The sequence below is a fragment of the Cardiocondyla obscurior genome, linkage group LG07 (assembly GCF_019399895.1).
Source record: "Cardiocondyla obscurior isolate alpha-2009 linkage group LG07, Cobs3.1, whole genome shotgun sequence".
Classification (NCBI taxonomy): domain Eukaryota; kingdom Metazoa; phylum Arthropoda; class Insecta; order Hymenoptera; family Formicidae; genus Cardiocondyla; species Cardiocondyla obscurior.
The window spans coordinates 4176191-4197133 of record NC_091870.1 but is presented as its reverse complement, the minus strand read 5'-3'; positions in this window follow the sequence as shown (position 1 = coordinate 4197133).

The window sequence follows — 20943 nt, the reverse complement described above, 5'->3', positions numbered from 1 at the left end:
GGTAAACATTGCTGACAAAAAATGCCCAAAATATTAAAATAGTTATCAAACAATAATCTCAATGAAAAACATCTTTTTGTCTTTATAAAAGTTAACAGAATAGAAGCAATAATAATTATTATTATTATAGTTATCCAAACTTCGTAGCTGAAAGACTGGAAAATTCAGCGATAATAGAAACATTATTTTACTTTATTGATTATTGCTTTTTTCAGAGATATAATTAAATATAGTCAATAATTGTACTTCCTAATTTAGTTAACAAATATCCAAATTTTCTTTGTTTTATAATTTTAATCTATTATATTAATACACACATATGTAACTTAGTAGGTAAAAGTCTAATACAATTTACTAAATTATGCGACGTCTTGTCTAGATGGATAACTGTAGTAGCTTTCTCCGCTGCATAGCTCTCAACAGAACTAGTTTAAAAATAAATCAAGAGGTGGCACAACCATTGTGGACTTTCGCCACGTGTGGCGCCTTAATTCTCATTGTTATTCTGTTGCACATGCTGTTAACAGACTAGTGTGCGTTTTAGTAAATTATGTTTAAAAGTTTTATGTTAACAATGTCCCCATTGTCATCCTATAAATCACGGGAAGTCATCCTATAAATCACGCAAAAAGAAACGCTCGCCTTTGAGGGAGCGATTTCGACGTTGTAGGCAAAAATAGACAGTCTTATGGAAATTTTGACTGCTTCTTTAAGTGAGGTTAGAGAGCCTCGCCGCCTTCGGCATTCATCACTTTTGTCTTACCCCTCTCAACAGAAAAGAACGAATTTATTGCCGTCGGATGATATTACTGAGCTTTTTGACAAGCAGAGACAAGTGATGGTTGCTGGATGTTAACCAGATCTGCATTTGCGAAATGCAGGTGGCATACCGGCACAACCTTTTGTCATCATATGATTGATTCACTTTTTTTCCCCTTTCTAGATGCTGTAAGTATCTCAGACGAAATCAAGGTCTTTTTTTTATCTAACCCAGGTGAAGTTGAGGAGGATATTGGGGCCCTGACAAAGGAACTTTTTAGGGCAGACCTGCAGAAAGATGAAGTCCTGCCTTGGAATTAATTAGTTACGAGTAAGTGGCAGACTTTTTCTCGTCAAAGTTTACCAGAAGATCAGCGTCAAACTCTATTAAAGAGGTACCTTCCCCCTGTTATAATTACCTTTCCTAAGGCCCCTAAATTAAACCCAGAATGTAAAGCGGGTTTGAAGAACAATGCTGTCGTAAAGAGAGATTATTATAATAGTCCAAACCAAGATAAAGTGAGTATAGTCTTGTGTGCTTTAGGAGAAGCTTTGTCGGGGTTTCTCAAGCAAAGCCTACAGCAATCCTTGAGCCCTAAAACCCGCTCTGCTGTAGCGAAAGTGAATGACAGTGCAAAAATCGTAGTGGATCTGTTCTACCGTGTCTCTGTAGCTCGGAGAGCGAAAATTCTGCCTATTCTAAATCTCATTGCCAAGGGCACAGTTGCTCAATTACCAGCAGACAAGTTTCTTTTCGGTTTGACTTTCGGTGAAGAGATAAAGACAGCGACCACCATTAAAAAATCTAGTAAGGGCATTATAAAAGGAACACCTGCGATGCCTAGAAGAGTCCAATAGCCACTTAATGTATTCTCGCAAGTAACTTCCTCCAAGTCGGAAAACACCCAGGCCCCTGAACGGAGTTCAAGGACAGGTAACCGGAGGGGTTGTCACATACTGACAAACTCTTATCTTTTAAATTATTTATTAAAAATATTAAATGACATAAAATTAAATATTAAATCTATTTTTAAATTCTTATCTTTAAAAAACAATAGTTTATTGTTATCAGCTGGTACTGACCAGAGTTAACTATACAGGGTGAATCAGAGAGGATGGAAGTGCGATTTACCATATAAGACGGGTTACCGACTGCGACTGTAATTTTTGCTCCGCTCCATAAATTGCGGCACAGTAGAAGACGACCGCGCGTATCTGCTATCTCAAAATATTTATTAAATATTATTAATTATTTGTGGGCTTTAGTGGACTTTCATACCACCTTTGAGGTGCCACTTTTGGCGCGTTAATTTTTTTTTAAGTGGACTCTCGCCTATAGCTATATTGAACCACATTTAACGACCTATTTTGTCAGTATGAAAAACAAATAGATAAATTGAAGTCATATTGCGTAAGAGTACAAGCAAATGAAAACTTTCATTAACATGCAATCGTGCGCAAAATGTCCACAATTCATCTATTACTTCAGTAAATGCTCAAAGTGAGCCTTTTCCATTCTCTCACAAAATATAGCCCTTCTCAATATTGCGCTACGTATCCGGCGCAAGATCTGCGGATTTATTGCGCGGCAAGCTCGAACAATCCTGTCTTTCAGATCTTCTACGCTTCTCGGTCGCGTAGCGTAAACTTCTTGCTTAACGTGACCCACGATAAAAGAAAGATAAAAGAAAGAAAAATAAAAAAATAGACGAATAAAAAAAACATTTTTCAAATTTTTTTCGTTTATTTGTTTTTTTTTTAATTGTTTAAGTTTTTTCGTTTTTTTCGTCTATTTTTTTATCTTTTTTTATCGTAAAAACGAGCAATTTTCACTGAGGCCAAAACCATGGCACACAATTTCTCAAATAGTGAGTTGCTAGATATGATATTGTTTTACGCACAAAGTAACGAACAATCGTTTGTAGCCGCGAGGGAATATTTTCGGAGGTACCCCGAGCGGAGACAACCTCATTTTAAATTGTTTGGGAGATTAGTGACGAGGCTACGAAGCCATGGACAGTTTCGACCTATTAAGCCAGCAGGTAAATATTTAATTAAACTGCTTTTGTTAAAATAAGTTAATCTTTTAACATTACTTTCATATTTGTATAGGCCAATCACAGTGGATTAACACGGCCTTGATCGAAGAAGCAATGGCCAACGAGCTCACTATAAGTACGCGAGTCGTGGCCCAGGAAATTGGAATCAGTCAGGCATCGGATCACAGGGCTTTAAAGTCAGCTCGCTTCATTCCTTATAAAATCAATCTGACTCAAGAACTTTATAATAATGATGACATTCGCAGAATGCAGTATTGTCGGTGGCTTCTTAATGTAAGTAAATAAGACTATTATTTTGTAAAATACATTCTGTTTTCGGACGAATGTATTTTTCATAATAATAGCACGGTTAACCGTTAAAACTTACATTATTGGGCTACCGAGAATCCTTACTGGATGCAGCAAGCGCATTCACAAGTCCGGTGATGTGTGAATGTTTGGGTGGGAATTTTTCGTGACCACATTGTTGGACCTTACTTCATCGATGGTGAAATCGATGGCAAACAATACCGGAGGTTTTTAAACGGGACTTTGTTAATTTATTGGACGATGTGCCTTTAGAATCACGTAATAATATGTGGTTTTAACAGGATGGCCATCCTGCGCACACGGCCAATAAAACAAAAGCCCTGTTAAAAAGAAAATTCAGTAATCGCTGGATCGGTCTTTATGGACCTCACGAATGGCCGCTGCGTTCACCAGACTTTACACCGTTAGACTTCTTTCTGTGAGGTCACATTAAGCAAGAAGTTAACGCTATGCGAGCGAGAAGCGTAGAAGATCTGAAAGACAGAATTGTGCGAGCTTGTCGCGCAATAAGTCCGCAGATCTTGCGCCGGGTACGGAGCGCAATATTGAGAAGAGCTATATTTTGTGAGAGAATGGAAAAGACTCACTTTGAGCATTTACTGGAGTAATAGATGAATTGTGGACATTTTGCGCACGATTGCATGTTAATGAAAGTTTTCATTTGCATGTACAGTCACCGGCAATAATGGCCTGTCGCACTGCGGCGACGGCGGCTCCCGTGCGTGAGGTGGGGTAGTGTGCGTGAGGCCTCACCGCGGATCGCGTACGTGAGACGCGGAACGCCGAAAGGAGCGAGAGGACGGGGGAAAATTTGGTGGGGGGCGTTCTCATGCTCTCTCTCGCTCGCGACTCGTGAGTGTGAGAGAGAAAGCATGAGTGAACGTTAAGGAATTATTATAGGCGCACCTTTGCTCTCTCTCTTGCACGCGTTCGTGTTTATACGGATAGACAAGGATAGAAGTATATCGCGAGAGTACGCTATTAATTCTAGCGTATACTTTAAGACATTTCGCGACTTTTAACAATCGAAATTAAATACTCATGTTACTTAAATTTTAAATATATATTTTTACATTACGTATAATTTAATTTTGAGATAATTTTCGTTTTCTGTCTTAAGAAAAAAATTGTCTTTCTCAAGACAGAAAACAAAAATTATCTCAAAATTAAATTATACGTAATGTAAAAATATATATTTAAAATTTAAGTAACATGAGTATTTAATTTCGATTGTTAAAAGTCGCGAAATGTCTTAAAGTATACGCTAGAATTAATAGCGTACTCTCGCGATATACTTCTATCCTTGTCTATCCGTATAAACACGAACGCGTGCAAGAGAGAGAGCAAAGGTGCGCCTATAATAATTCCTTAACGTTCACTCATGCTTTCTCTCTCACACTCACGAGTCGCGAGCGAGAGAGAGCATGAGAACGCCCCCCACCAAATTTTCCCCCGTCCTCTCGCTCCTTTCGGCGTTCCGCGCCTCACGTACGCGATCCGCGGTGAGGCCTCACGCACACTACCCCACCTCACGCACAGGAGCCGCCGTCGCCGCAGTGCGACAGGCCATTATTGCCAGTGACTGTACTCTTACGCAATATGACTTCAATTTATCTATTTGTTTTTCATACTGACAAAATAGGTCGTTAAATGTGGTTCAATATGTCTACAGGCGAGAGTCCACTTAAAAAAAAAATTAACGCGCCAAAAGTGGCACCTCAAAGGTGGTATGGAAGTCCACTAAAGCCCACAAATAATTAATAATATTAAATAAATATTTTGAGATAGCAGATACGTGCGGTCGTCTTCTACTGTGCCGCAATCTATGGAGCGGAGCGAAAATTACAGTCGCAGTCGATAACCCGTCTTATATGGTAAGTTGCACTTCCATTGTCTCTGATTCACCCTGCATATACTTATCGATTTTTCGTTGCTAGTTGGGATTGTCGCGAATTAGTTATATACATTTATCGATTTTTATACCCTTTTATTTTTATTAACAAAGCGCGGTAACTAAGTCTCTAGCGGGGGACTTAGGGGTTTCAACTTATAAAAAGAGCAAAAAATTGTCGCAATACGCGTTATGACCAATCTTAATCAGTATTGTCTCACCAGTCAGACAAGACAGTTCTTTGAAAATCAGAGTGTTGAGTGAAGCATTTCTCAAAGATTCAATACAAATTATAAAACTCAAACCAACTCGAAAGAAAGAAATTGAAGGAAGTAAAGAGCTTGAAAAGAAAAAGAACTTAAAAAGAAATTTAAGAATTTGTAATTATTAAAGGTAAATTAATTTTTGATTTTTTTAAATTTTAAATAAAGAACTTTGTTAATTTTAATTTATTTTATATTTTTATTTAAATTTGGTAATCGATGATTGTTCAAAATTGCACGCACATTTTGAATATGGAATCGTGTTGCCAAGATCCTTGCCCTTCGCATAAACATTATCGCGGCCGTCGAGACCATGGGACCCCCCTTAGATAGGGTCTCCTGCACTATTACTGTAGTCAATGACACATGTGCAAGCTCGCACCGAACTTTCTCCGAACAATGCGTGCCTAGTCACGCTTAGAAACAGGATATGAGCAACTTAATAAACAGTTCTCGCAATCTGGATCTTCCCATATTTTTCCATCTCTTTCATAGTTGTTAAAGGCAATATCCAAGCCAGCTTTTGTTAGAGCAACTTGCGCTCAGTTCCGCCTTAGCTTTCCACGCGTGCAGACTACGTTGGTCTCTTAGTCTCGATCTGCAAGGATCTATTACTTTGCCGCAAGCAATCGCGCGCCGCGAACATTATAAATTTTGCCGGGTAGTGTACAAAAATAAATATTGCATAATTAACCAAGAATTTGCATTTGTACCTTTCGAACCTGCATTTTATTTCGAACAGTGATTAATTTCTTTACGTGTGTTGTGTACTTAAAGGTGTACCTGCGGTACTTCGCAAACAAAGAGTGGTTGCGTCGAAGAGTTGCGTCTGGTTTACGCTACTTTATGTAGTCTGCGCAGAAAGATTTCTGAGCGATTTTACTGCCGTCGCTAGTAAGCGTATTCAATTTTTATTTAAGTAAATGAAAAAACGCGCGGAAAACGTGTGCCAATTAAAAGGTCCCGTTACCAAATTAAAAGAGCCATAAATCTAAACCAAAATCCCATTTTCTTTATTAACAAACTAAATAAATATTTAGAATCAAATTTACAAATTTATAAGTTAATTCCAATCAATTTTCTGATTAATTACATTCATTTTAATTTAATTATTTAACAAATCAGATCCGCGTTATAAAACTTATCAAATTCGTTTTCTTTTTGGTTCGGACGATTAAAATCCTGTTGCGCAATCTTTGTCCGATCCCAGGTAAAATATTTAAATGTATTGACCTCAAAAACGGACTAAATTTTCACAATATTCGGGACGTAACAAAATAAAACGTATATGGAGTTTTTATTTAAGGGTATTGAAAAATTTTTTGTTGCTGATAAAAAAAACGTTGCATATATGAGAACTCAGATTTTGATAAAACTTTGTACACATGTAGAGATGGATATTAATTAAATTAAAAAAACAAATACATATATATACAAGGTGAGTCTGTCCATGTGTAAAATTCTATACGGATAGGTAGGTCTTGGGGAGATAAGTAAAAAAGTTTTTTACCGTTTTGGAAAATTTTTAATAATTATTGAGAAAAATAATTAATTTGTCTAGCCTAGTTCTTTATTCGTTTATTTGTTTCGATCGTTAATAAACGTATATTTTGTTCTACAACGCCAGTCTCGTTGCATAACCGGACCTTCTCTGATCGAATCCCGGAATCCCGACGAGTATACCGGGCATAGCTCGCTAAAGATCGACATTCGGTCGACCGGATAACGAGGTTGTATCAATTTTTTCACAAACTTTTACATGAAACGAAAAGTGAGCTTTAACTTAACATTGTGATTAAAATGTTAATTTAATAACTACTGTAATATTATTCTATTTTTATTTATTCTTTTACGGTGCAAAATATCCAAAAATGCTCGAAAAGTATTAGGAGTATAGGAAGTATAAGTTAATGGCACTGTGAAAGCCGCCGTTTCCATGAAAAAGTCGAAAACATTTCAAGTGCTCGAACTGACTGCTGTAGCAAGAGGAAAAGAGACAGCAAATGTATTAATCTATTCTTCTTTACCGCCTAAACGTCGTCGAAGCGGGTTTAAGCGTTGAGCAGACACGGACATAGCCTTCGCTTCAGTGTGTACTTAGATAGCGTTTGCTGAATAACCCTCACTAGTCCCCCACCATGTTGCAAACGTTCTGCTTGTCTCTTTGAGTTGGCATCGCTGGGCGCCATACGTGGCAAAGACTTATAGGATGGTCGATGATTGAATTGCGGGAGATGGCTATCTACAGCTTCAGGTTTGCGTGATTAATTTTACTCTGCACGGCTCCTATAAGACTGTCAGAGATCCTTGGAGGAATTAATGACTCACTGTAGCTCAACTTAACAATGTTTAATTACTGAGTGATAATGAGATACAGGATGACTGGCTCAAGCAATGTAAACTAAACGCTAGTGTAACTCGGATTTGTCTCGACACGATTTCTCGTCTAATCGATGATCGCAAGACAAGAGAGGGGAAAGAAGGGCTACTAATTTCGTATAATATAATAAACTTCACTCTGCAGAATCTCCACAGACTATGGAGAACGTATAAGAGTAACTCTTTGTAATATTTTCGCACCCCAATGCCTTGTACGAAGGTGTCGAGATATATTGATGGACATCTCTTTTGCCGATTAACTTCTTCTTTATTAATATGAAATTATAATTGATAATACTCGGGAATGCAGAACCGCGGAAACACTCTTAATGCGGACTATACGCTGGACGCTGCTATATCTGTAATCTCTCTAATCCTCAATCTCTAACTCACTACTTGCTTGATCGTCAATCCTTATTCAAATAAATAAAGCGTGAGAAGAAAGGACAAGAGACGCCCCTTCCTACATGCGCGTCATATGTGCGTGAGGGAAAGTAGCGCAGCCTAAATTGCCTACAGACTCACAGTGGTGGTGCCATCTCTTGATTTATTTTTAAACTAGTCTTGTTGAGCTCTAAGCAGCGGAGCGCTACTACGATTATCCATCCGGTCAAAACTAGTATAATTGTAATCGAACTTCACCAAGATAAGTTTGTTCAATTCTTCAATACTATTGTATAAGTGCTATTACCCTTAAGTATAAAGACCATTGCACTTTAGCAATTTCGGGTCTTCTAAAGAAAAGGCAATATCGTGAACGTATTAATGGTACCGAAAAATCAATGACATTTTGTCTAGGATTTGTTATTGTAAATGCGGAGACGCCAATGTCGGCTTTTTGGGCCACCAGTTGACCAATTGCTCCTGTCCATTTCTTTTTCTCTTGACTCCAATCACCGAATCTCTCTACTGGATTCAGAACTTTTACCGTAAAGTTCATCACTTTACTAAGCTCTATAAGCAGCTGACCAAAAAACCCATCAATTTTGCTATCCTTTATTGAAACCAACGGTGAATTCTTCATGCAATTTTTAATACAATCATGAGGTTAATCTAGGAGTCTACGAATTGTCAAATTCGCTTAAAAATTATTACAATATTTGGTAAATATTTACATTAACGCCCCCTCCTTAGATTTTCTTTAAACTTGGAAAATGGGTTTATTTTGATGTGTTTTAACTTTCCTGAAAAAAAAATTATTGCTCTATTCTTATTTTTTATTAATTTTTATGATTTTTGTTGTCGGTAAGTCGGAAAACAACAAATTCATCACTTTCAAATTATCGCGCATGCTTTTTCATTATATCGCGCATGTTTCTTCGTTGACAGAAAACCTGAAAAGATTAAAATTTATAATTCAAGCAAAATGGCTTATTTATTTGAACAAATAAATAATAATTTATCGCTTTTTGTTCAAAACGTTGTTGGAGACGCTAAATTATGGCCCAAATTTATTCGTGCTATGTTTTAGAATTCAAATTTAATTGATCACAACCGTATAATATAAGTAAATTTTGCATATGTTTAATGCAATTTCGGAAAATTTATTGCACAACATTTTAGCTTTCACAATAAAAAATGCATACACGAAAACACAGAATACGTGAAATTCAAAACAGATTTGCTTACGTAAATTACAAGGTAATTTTATTAGCTTAAATTTATTAGTAAGAAATAAACACGGATTCTAATCCATGGGGCAATGAGCGAGGCGCGGGAACGGGGAAAGGATCTACGGCGAAAAAAGTGTGAGGAGGGGAAATCTCACAGGCGTAGAGATGAGGGATTGTGAATACGATTGATTCACCCCCTCTCCTTTTTTCTCTTTATGTTTCCACGTCGATGAGTTTGTGGCGAGAGCATGAGCCTCGCCACTAAAGGACAAACACCAGCTCTGGACGGCACAAGGCCGTCCCCGAAGTAACCCGAGCGAACATCGGCCCAGGCGGCGCCGGACACGCCTAGCATAGTTTGTCGGACTATCTGACTTTTCGATTTGTATTCCCGATATCTATCTACAGTTACTGGGAAAGAAACCTTAAATCAAACACCCTGTATAAAAAGTTATTACTTTCAGAGAACGAATTTATAAATTGTGTAACGTTCATATAGAACAAAATAGCTGAATCAAAATGTCGACACAAAATTTGTATGAAGATCGCGTGGAGAATTATATTAACGTGACATACCCGGCTATTGGGGTAAATACAATTATAAAATATAATATATTAAAGTAAACTAAATTTTAATAGAAAATTTCAGAAAACAGAAATTTAAAAAATGTTATTTTTTTACAGCGCATATTTGTTGATGATAAACCACCCTACGAGGTAGAAATTTATAACATGTTAAGGTTGCAGATACCTCACATGCAACCCATAAGTTATCCATATATAAAATAATAATTTTATTGAATATAATAAAATTATAACACTTTATTTTTTTAGAATGTTGTAACACGGTAACTTTTACCGGGGTAAAGCTCACCGGGATCTGAGGTACGGACAGAAATCGAAACGTGATTAAATACAAGACTACTTTATTACAGAATATTTCTTAGAGGTTAATATTTACTGTTGTAACCCGACCCTATCAACTACAGGTTCTTGTACATGAAGTGGGCCGTGGTGGGCCGGGTTAACAATCGATGCCCAGCAGATCATTCGACTTTTGGAATCTGCTGATTTATCGGCGCCTTGTAATTATTTAGAAGGCCATGACCGAAAACGGTCCTTGCCCGGAGGTACTGGAAAACCGCTGACTGTTATAAAAAAACCGCGACCGGCTGATGTCCGCGGGTTATTCGCAAGATCAATCGTTACGCGTTACCTTGCCCATCACACGCCTGAACTAAACTGTGTAATAAGAGGAGTTATTATTACAAAAAGACTCTTTATTTGTCAACTCCTGTACATCTTCGCGGGTTGACTCTACAGTCCGGTAGAACGAACTTCTTGCACCGACTGCGGTGCAACATTACAAAAGAGTTGCGCTTGTTGTCGCGGACATATAAGTTTGTGTAACCGGGCTTCAGGTCTCAAGTGAATAGAAAGAAAAAGATCGCAGTCGCTCGGGCCGTATCGGGCGTAATAGTTCTCCGTGGTCGCAAGTCGTCGGCGCAAGTGTACAGGTCGGTCGCGGTGTCCGGAGCCGGGTGAACCCGGTAAAACGAAGAAAGCTCGGAAGCGCTCGAGTCGGATAGAACGCGGTATCGAAGGCCGGGTGAGCTCGGTCGAGGAAAGACTCGGGAACGCCCGAGTCTCGAAAGTGTCGGTAACAAAAGCCGTGTGAGCCCGGTCGAGGAAGGGCTCGGGAGCGCCCGAGTCCCAAAGGTAGCGGTATTGAAAGCCGGGTGAGCTCGGTCGAGGAAAAGCTCGGTAACCGCCCGAGTCTCGGAGGTAGCGGTAACGAAAGCCGGGTGAGCCCGGTTGAGAAAGGGTTCGGGAGCGCCCGAGTCTCGGAGGTAGCGGTGTTGAAGGCCGGGTGAGCCCGGTTGAGGTAGGCTTGGGAGCGCCCAAGTCGTGGTGGAGCTGTCTCTGGAGTGCTCTCCAGAGCGAGAAAAGGTATCGATTCGCGCTCGAGCCGGTTTATATACCTGAGTGCTCGAGAGAGAGGGAACCCTCTTTCGAGTGAACTGTAGCGGTGCGCGGCACGGGCGGCTGCGGGCGGTTGGTCGGTCCGCGTTATTTGTTGCTAATGTTCGGGACTGCGTGAACTTTTACATGTGCGATCGATGATGGTCGCGACGCGGGGTCTTAAAAAATAATTAAATTTAGTGACTTTTGCCACAATCTGTATGTTTTAACATACAACCAACAACAAGACATCGGTTTTTAAATATCAATTGCTATACTCCCTAAGCATTTAAATTGAAAATCGTTACCAGATATTTACAGCGTGTACGTAATCGCTCTCGGATACTATGTCATCTGTTAACGAATTGTAAAACGATTCGCGTTATGGTAAACATGAGTCTTCTAACTTTTCAATAGAATCGATATATTCATATAAAAAGACACTTTTACGCGTTAATAAATTAAAATTTTCGTTACTTAAATTAGATAATTCGCATCGTGACACTCGCAGTTTCCTCTTAAACACTCCTCTTAAAAAAGATGCTAATTTCTCAAGACTAGTATTTAAGAATTTAAATGGTAATTATTCACTTTAGGGAAGACAGCTCCGATGACCTTGACCTTGACATATGTTGTCAAGGCCACTCCCTCGAGTAACAAACTCAAGGTCATAGACGACGGTCGTGCTTTTTTAAAAAGTTATAACGAAAAAAAATCTTATCAAGATCCACACATCAATTACAAATGGAGTGGATTAGGTTAGTTTTGACAATCGTGAGACCTCCCGCAGGCGGACCGAACCTCCTGTCTGGCATTTTTAATTATTTACACCTCCTTAAAAAGTTATAACAAAAAGAAAATTTTTTTAAGCAGACATATTGTTGTTGTTTTATATCTATTACAAAACGTTTACAACGTAAAATTATTACGGTAACTGAAAAATTATAACTAGGTACCTAAAGTTACCGACTTTAGTTTAGTTGGATTAATATACCGAAATATGAAACAGACCGAAATATAAACACGAAGTATCAAATTCTATTTCCACATCTGTGTTTATTCTTACATGTAGTGTAGAGCAGCAGGACACAGTTGTTCCTCTACTACGGATGTGATTACTTATTATCACGCTCTTTTACGAGTTCATTCATTTAACGTACAATTTTATAGAATTATTACAATATTTACAAAGCAAAAAAGTGCTTCAACATCATGTTACATGTCCACGATGCAATATGGATGTTGAAGTTGTAACGGAGCACCCGGCAATACACCGTTCCGGCCACAACATCGGTCGGACGCCGAACACAACACCGTCCAGCGGAGACCCGGGGCGCGGTGCGCTCCAAACATTTTTTAAACTTGATAAACAGCGCGAATTACAACGGCAGCACATCTGCTGTCGTTCCGCGGTTAAGTCCGAGCACGGTCTTTCGTTCTCCGAAGATGCAGACGTGGTCGCCCAAGTGTCCGTTTGCATCTCTTTCTCGTTCACCTGTGGCGCGTGTGAGAATTAATAAGATTATCAAAGCTGGTGGAGGCTTCGGCCAGTTTGGAGTGGGTCTCTCCAGATTCTTTGATCATAAGGCCTTTGTAAGAAAAATTTTGGTGGCCGCGTGAGTCTTAGCAGTTCTAGGTCAATCCGGTGCAGTATCCAAGGGCGAAGTACGAAACCGGTGACGTGTTTTGCCTTTGTCTTCGGCTGGCCCGTGAAGTAAGGCGATGTTTGTGCCTTTAAGTATCCCCGGTATTCCCGGTGGGAAGACAGTCTCTGCGATAACCCTCGGAGTGTTGTTGTTAACATCTGTAGTAATCTTAGACTCGTCGTCGACTTCTTTCTTCTTCTTCGGACTCTCCGGCATCAACCTCGGTGTAAGCGGCTGTTTCCGTTTACTTCTTCTGATTCGTCTTAGCGGCATCCGTGAATGTTTGACTTTAATTCTTTTTCAGAATCGTTTCCGCTACTGTGCGTCAACTTCTGAGCACTAGTAACGTTCTTTTCAAAAGATCGGCAAAAATTGTTTTTTGTTGTTTATCTGTGGATCCTGCTCGTATTTATATTGATCTTTATCTTCTTTTAACTGCGGGTTATCATTGTGAAGATTTATTAGCTTGCGGAAGGGATGCAGACAAGAGATTTGAATTATGCTTAGAATCCTGTTTAATACTCTTTTTAATCTCTCTCTCACATTTTACGTAACAGTCCTACAACAAGTCTAAACTCGTAACGAACAAAACAGTAACGGTAAGCGGGAACATCTGCGCCAACTACACTTACGCACGTCCTTACATTATTTCCTTTTGTGCGGCGCCTAGCGGCTGCTCGTCTTATCAACGTCGCGGTCGCGTTACCGCGGCATACGCGGCTGTCTGCCGAATTGCGTTTCGGCGCTCGCCGGGTTGTCGTTCCTTAGATGCTCATACACCCCGCAACTGCTTTATTTGTGTCAGCCTTTCGGTCGCCACATTATTATTTTTCTTTTACCTCAAATCTAAAAATTATTAAAATATTTCACCGCTGATAACAGAATATATTTGTGCATTAAAAAATAAAAATTTGGGTTTATTGGTGACAACTTGCCCCATTGCGAAAAAGGGGGTCCAGTGCGAGGGGCTTGCTAACATGCGACGCAGAAGGGGCCTGTGTAAGAAAACTTGCTGACACGTGAGTTCAACTACTTAAGGTAATGAACGGGGGTGTGGGGATGAGAAAAGGATGTACGGTGAGAGAAATGTTTTGGAGAGGGAACTCAATGGTATGGAGACATATGAAGAAAAAAAGGGGAGAAGGTAAATCAGTCATATTCACAATCCCCCGTCTCTACGTCAGAGAAATTCCCTCTCCCGCGCTCCTTTGATCACAGGTTAGTGACGATGGTACATACACCGTCGATAAAAAGACTAAATTTGTGTATCCACAAGCAAAGATTTGTGTTTATCGACGACGACATGCCTGCCGTAAAAAAAGCATGAACAAGTTAAAAGTAAGTTTTTATACAGGGTGTCCCAAAGTCATGTAGACAAACTTTGGAACTAGGTAGATCTTGTCATTTTAAAACAAAAAGTCCTTTATCATTTTTTATTTCGAGTAATATTAAGCGAGATAATAATTATTGAAAATTATGTCTTTTGGGCGGAGATTACTGCCTCCCACACTATGCAGAGACGCTCTATCCATTGGTAGTCCCCAATCCTTGCGTTCTCGATCATCGATAAGAAAAGTGAAGGCGCGCAGGGCGAGATAGGCTGTTACGATCGGCCCGCCTAGATAAACTGGTCTAAACCAGAAATTAAAGAAAGGCGACGACGCGTAATAATACAAAAAAAATTATCGATGATCGAGAACGCAAGGATTGGAGACTACCGACGGATAGAGCGTCTCCGCGCAGTGAGAGGCAGTAAGATCCGCCCATAAGATCTAATTTTCAATAATTATTACCTCGCTTAATATTACTCGGAATAAAAAATAGTACAGGACTTTTCGTCTTAAAATAACGAGATCTACCTAGTTCCAAAGTTTGTCTACATGACTTTGAAACACTCTGTATATAAATATATGGTGCGTAAAGATGGTAGGTGAAAGTGATTTTTGCTGACACGCAATTTTTAATTCTTATGGGAAATGAGCGAAGTGTGGGAACGGAAGAAGAATCTACGGTGAGAGAACTGCGTGGAGAAGAAACTCATCGGCGTGGAGACATAAAAAGAAAAAAGGAGAGGAGGTGAATCAATCGTATTCACAATCCCTCATCTCTACGCATGTGAGATTCCCCTTCCTCACACTCATCTTGCCGTTGATCCTTCCCCCATCCTTGCGTTTTGCTCATTGCCCTATGGATTAGAACCCGTGTTTATTCCCTACTTTTATTAATAATTAATAGAATTATATTTGTTATTTATTTTTTTAATTAATAGAAATATGAACGACAACGATGTAGCCGCGTGTACAGCTAGTGTTTACTTCAAAGAAATATTAGATTTAAATTTTAATCCGTATAAAAGAAACTAAGATAATTTTTTAAATTAAATTATTACTAATAATTCTCTGCTATAAGTAAAGCAAAGAATGTAAAGAAATGTTAGATTTGAACTATTTCTAATTAGTCTCAGCTATAAGTAAAGCACAGAATGTAGTAATAAAGCAGAGAATGTTCACTAATTTGAATTTTTAATTAAAACATTAAATTTTTTTTAATTTTAGATTAATACAATATTTATTTTTCACGAGTACAATTCGCCAACAATTTTAAAAATCTTACAAAATTGTTCAGTAAAAATTAACTCTAAATCCTTTAACAAACAAAGAGTTTTTTCTTGATCTTAAAAAATTAAACTTAAAGTAAAAATATTATACCTCTGATCCATTATATTAAAAACCAAACCAAAAAATATTTAGAAAGAGAGAGAGAAAGAGAGAGAGAGAGAGAGAGAGAGAGAGAGAGAGAGAGAGAGAGAGGGAGAGGGAGAGGAAGAGGAAGAGGGAGAGGGAGAGGGAGAGTGAGAGCGAGAGCGAGAGGGAGACTAAAAGGGATAAGGAGAGGGAGAGGGAGACTGAGAGGGAGAGGGAGAAGGAGAGGGAGAGGGAAAGGGAGAGGGAGAGAGAAAGAGAAAGCGAGCACACTGTAAACATCAACAAAGTTTCCAATGTCTAACCAACTTCCGACCAAAACATCTCCCTTATTATAAGCTGTTCAAAGTAATATTACTAATTTTCTAATTAAATATTTGTTTTACGGCAAAAATGTGTAGAACATAAAATCTGTATCTAAACAAGCTCTACAACTTTTGTTTGAAACATTTTTTTAAATTTGCAGTATTTTAAAAGATAAACGTAAAAAATCGTTTTATGGTTTTTTATGGTTTTCGCCATAAATATCCATTTCCGCCAACTTTCACTATGGGATTCGTCAATAGCATATTAAGATACACAAAACCAGGGAGGGGTATAAAAATCGGGGGGACACCATTTTTGGAAGTACAGCCTAAATTCAACCTAGTACTCTATTAAATGTTTCTTTCTAGTACCATATCTAGGAATGTTCGCCCGAACTTCACGCCACAGTCGTTCAATATTTTGCGTGTGTGCTTCTAAGATTAAAAATATTTTTTAATTATCAAAATCACTATTGTATTTTATTTAACATTTTATACCGGTTTTCGGATCCACAAAATTTAAAGAATGATTGACGGTAAAATCTTTAAAATTTTCATTGTTTAAACATTGGTACACTTTTTAACAGTCCTACGTAATAATACTTTCGGGTAGTATCCATTCTTTGATGACTTCTATTAACGTAGAAGAAGACCTTTCGAGAACCACTACTATAAACATTTTTCCGCGGTTTCTTTCGTAACCACCAAAAATTTATTTACCGTTTATAATTCTACCTCTATTATATTTCCTATCTTAGCTTCGCCAATTTCTACAATAATTCCTTCACCTTCAAATTTTTTAAAATGAGATTTAACCCAATCAACGCATACCTAATTATAAATAATCATTGTAAATAATATTAATATTATGAAATTAACATTAGTAATAATTATTAAATTATTATTACTTTACGACAAAAGTTCAGCCAATCTACGATTGTTTTAGACGAAAGTTCTAATTCGTCTTGCAAAAATTTTTGACGTGGCGATTTAATCATTAAAAAATATGCAACAAATATGCAACATTGTTCTAACGAAAGATTGCAATTATAAAACCGCGTGTTATTTTAGCGACTTCTCTAAAAAGACATCTTTTTTTTTTGCTTTTTTTGTGTAAATCAATTATAAAATATGAACTAGTACATGTAAATTCTAATAAGTTTAAATTCAAATTAATATTATTTCTACATATTTTACATTTTAAGGTATTATTAATAACGTTGCATTTTACAAGAAAATTAATTAAACTTTTTTTTTATTCACAAGAATTAAAAATTCATGCAACTTCATGATTAATTTATTAAATTGTAAAATTTAACCTTCGCGGTCTTTCTGTCAACAAAGAAACATGCGCGGTATAAGGAAAGAGCATGCGCGATAACTTGAAAGTGATGAACTTGACGTTTTTCGACTTATCAACATCAAAAATTTTTTTAATTAAAAAAAAAAGGAGAATAAAGCGAAAATTTTCCTTCTCAGGAAAGTTAGAACACATCAAAATAAACCCATGTTCCGTTTGAAGCAAATCTAAGGAAGAGGCGTAATTGTAAATATTTACTCTATATTCTAAACTAATTTGTGACTATGAAAAAAGTTTATGAGATAATATCATTTATTGATTATCAAGAAAAGTACACGACAATTTTTGAAAAAAATCTAACTAAATACTTACTTTCACAGATATCAAGCGTACAACATCACCATACATGTTACTTCGTCTACTATAAAAATTTTTTTGCGTTCTCAAAAGTAAACCTTTATCGGGAGTCCATAAGGCTAAGTCAAACGTTTTAATGAGATTATCGCGAAAAGCATACCACTCAACAAGAACCGGTCGAGTATAGCACAAAATCAACATCTGGGTACTGAAGTCTACATTAAATACATTATTAGTAGGATGTCTACAAAATTCCTCTAAAGAATTTCCAGGACGCTGAAGAAACATAATGAGCCAGATAGGGAAAGAAATGGGTTTTATACTTTTTGTGGTCTCGATAAACTCGCCCATCGTTTCCTCGGTGTCAAGGATAACGACAAATAATGGCTGTGTGATACTTGTTCGATATTTAGTGTAATCATTTTTCAAATCCGTGAAAGTTATAGTTATAGTCATGGTATTCTGCCGCGAGAATTCGTGTGACCACATGTACACTAATTTCGTCGTATTTAAATCTACATTCACATCTAAAATATCATATTTTTAAAAATATTGTTGGAACATTAGATATTTTCTACATTATAAGTAAATAACAATTTAAATTTTTTAATAATATAATTCAAAATTAAAAAAAAATTTAAGTTTCTATTTACATATAGATATATTGTATTCAATTTATTTTTAGCAATTAAATAATATAGAAAAAATTTTCTAAAAGTAATAATTGAATGATATTGTATTAAAGCTGAAATAGTTGCAAGTGTAATTATGTTTCAACATTTGTTTAAACGTTTGCAAAAACAATTATGAATTTAGTAAAAATGTAGTAAAAAATTATGCAAATTATTCTTAATATTTACCGTAATTGTCAGACCGCACGAAAATAACACACGACGTGCGATAATACTTGTGAATGTCTTTAATCAGTTGGAAATAATTATTAATGCTCATACCTTCAGTCAGCGATTTAATACCTAACACAAAATGAAGTATTGCAACTAATCGTGTTATTCTATATATCATTTTATTAAGCAAAAAGAAAAATAAATATCTAAATAAACTAAAAAAAATTTTTTAATATAAAAATATTTTTTGTTTAGTTAACACTGTTACAATATATAATTAATTAAAAAATGTTAGTTTTATAAATCAAAGCAAATAAATATAATTGAAAACCATATAAATAAAAAAAATTTTACTTAATCTCGTAATAATAAATTAAAGGTTTCTTGTCAAAAAATTTTCTCTATTACAAGGGTGCGAGTACGTGACTAAAGAATGATTATCGCAAAAGAAAATTTATCTAATCCAAGGATCTACATGTATGAAAAAATTGATATGAATGTGTGACAGCATTATTACAAATTATATAAATACGACGATTCAATGTTTATCGGTCAAAACATCGGTCAATTTAATAAATTAGTTGTTATCGTTAGAGAAACCCTGAAGCCGTTTTACCACTAATTACAAGTTTAAACTATTTTTTAAATTTGCACTACGAAATTGAAAGACGTGACGTCACGTTCGCTTTCATTTGTAACGTAGCATTTTTTTCTTAAAGTATATACTTATTATTAATTTTATTTTAATAGAAGAAAGAAGAATGATAAAATATGTGAAAGCAACATTTAAAATTAGTAGATGTATAGTGATGGATTCTGGACCACTGTGTGTGAGTGTGTCCGTTTGACCTATAGCGCGTGGTACTGACGTCACGTGGGGAAGAGAACACGCGGTTTTCTGACGTCAGGCGGGAAAAGGGGCATTCTGATGATACAATCATGTTCACGGCCTAAATTTGGTTTCCGCGAGGAAAAAGACAGTCGACGTCGACAGCACACGTCAACAATTTACATCTTTAATCATTTTGATTGTCGAATGTTTATTGGGGGAGGATTGCGCGCGACCGCTGTACGTTCGTAGCATGCGGCAGCGTTCGTCGCGTACAGCTGTGCGTTCGCAGAAGGGTATCTTTTCTTGTAGATCAAGATGGGTGTGAATAAACGTCTATTATTTATGAAATGGGTAAAAAGTCAATAGAAATTAAATATAAACATATTTTTGATTTCAAATAAAACGTAAAATATATTTTCAGACTAAAGTACAATTTTTTTATTATAAGAGTTTTTTTCTTAAAAAATTTTTTTTTTGGAGTCTTTGTTATATTTAGAAGAAGATGGGCATGAAAGAACCAGTTTTAGAAAAGAGTTAAAAAAAACAATTAAGACAACACTAAAATATAATGTTTATTATTCTAATATTTTGTTTATTTATTTGTTTATAAAAAACTATAAACAAAAGTATAGGAGATAATTATTTTGATACTTATTTTTTGACTTAAAACAAAATTAAATTCGGTTTTTTCATAACACGGTGGTATTGAAAGAGCCGTCAAATATCATAAAAGAGCCGAGTGTTTGTAATGAAAATTTTAACTAAACTAAGTGACAATTATCAAGGAAATTTTGCAATTAAAATTATTAAACAATTTTTATAAACATAACAAAAAAATACTAACGTAAATTCTTCATATAAATTGTATTTAAACCAAAGTAACTTTTACTTAAACATAATAAACATAATAATAACATTGTTACGTCCAAAACCTAAGATAGGAAAATATTCAAGAAAATTGGAACGTTATCGATAAAACAATGCAAACCACTAATTGCCGCTGATACAAAAAAATGGACCGTACAGTTGCGGCAAAGGCGCACGTGCCAAGGTTTTAAATTCGGGTCAACTCCTTAGATAGGCGCTATGACGCCTTTTCGAATCCTATGCGACCTATGATATTTTTTTAATAAAAGAATTAAATCTTATTTATTAGGATTTGGCCGCGCAAGCCTCGAGCGGATAAAATTTAAAGCTAATTGAGAGTGAATTTAGACTGTTTTTATTGAATTAAAATTTTATTACAATTTCACGGTAAATTTAGACAACAAAAGATTTATTTAATAAATAAAAATGACAAACAATTATAAACTTATTATTGCTGATTTGTAAGATTATGGTATGAATGTTTGTGTATGTTCGCGGGTGTACCATTTTTCGGTAAGAGTAACTTTACATATGGTGTTCTTGATGTATGTGTGAATGGCAGGGTGCGTGAGAGTGTCGACAGGGCGGGGCTTGGTGAGGAAAATGAAAAATTCTAGAAAAGAGATGGAAATTGGTTTGACCCAAAGGGATCATTACTTATCTCTGCTCGGTTGTTATGATGAAAATGATAAGAGCCTGTCCAAATACAATGGCCCGTATTCTGAGCTCACTTTTAAGGGCGCTTTTATAAAAACGTCTCTAAATGTGTGACCAACTTTAGAGGCGCGCTGCTAAAGTCGCCCGTATTCTAAGCACACATTTAAAGGCGCCTTTAAGATAAAGGTACATTTAT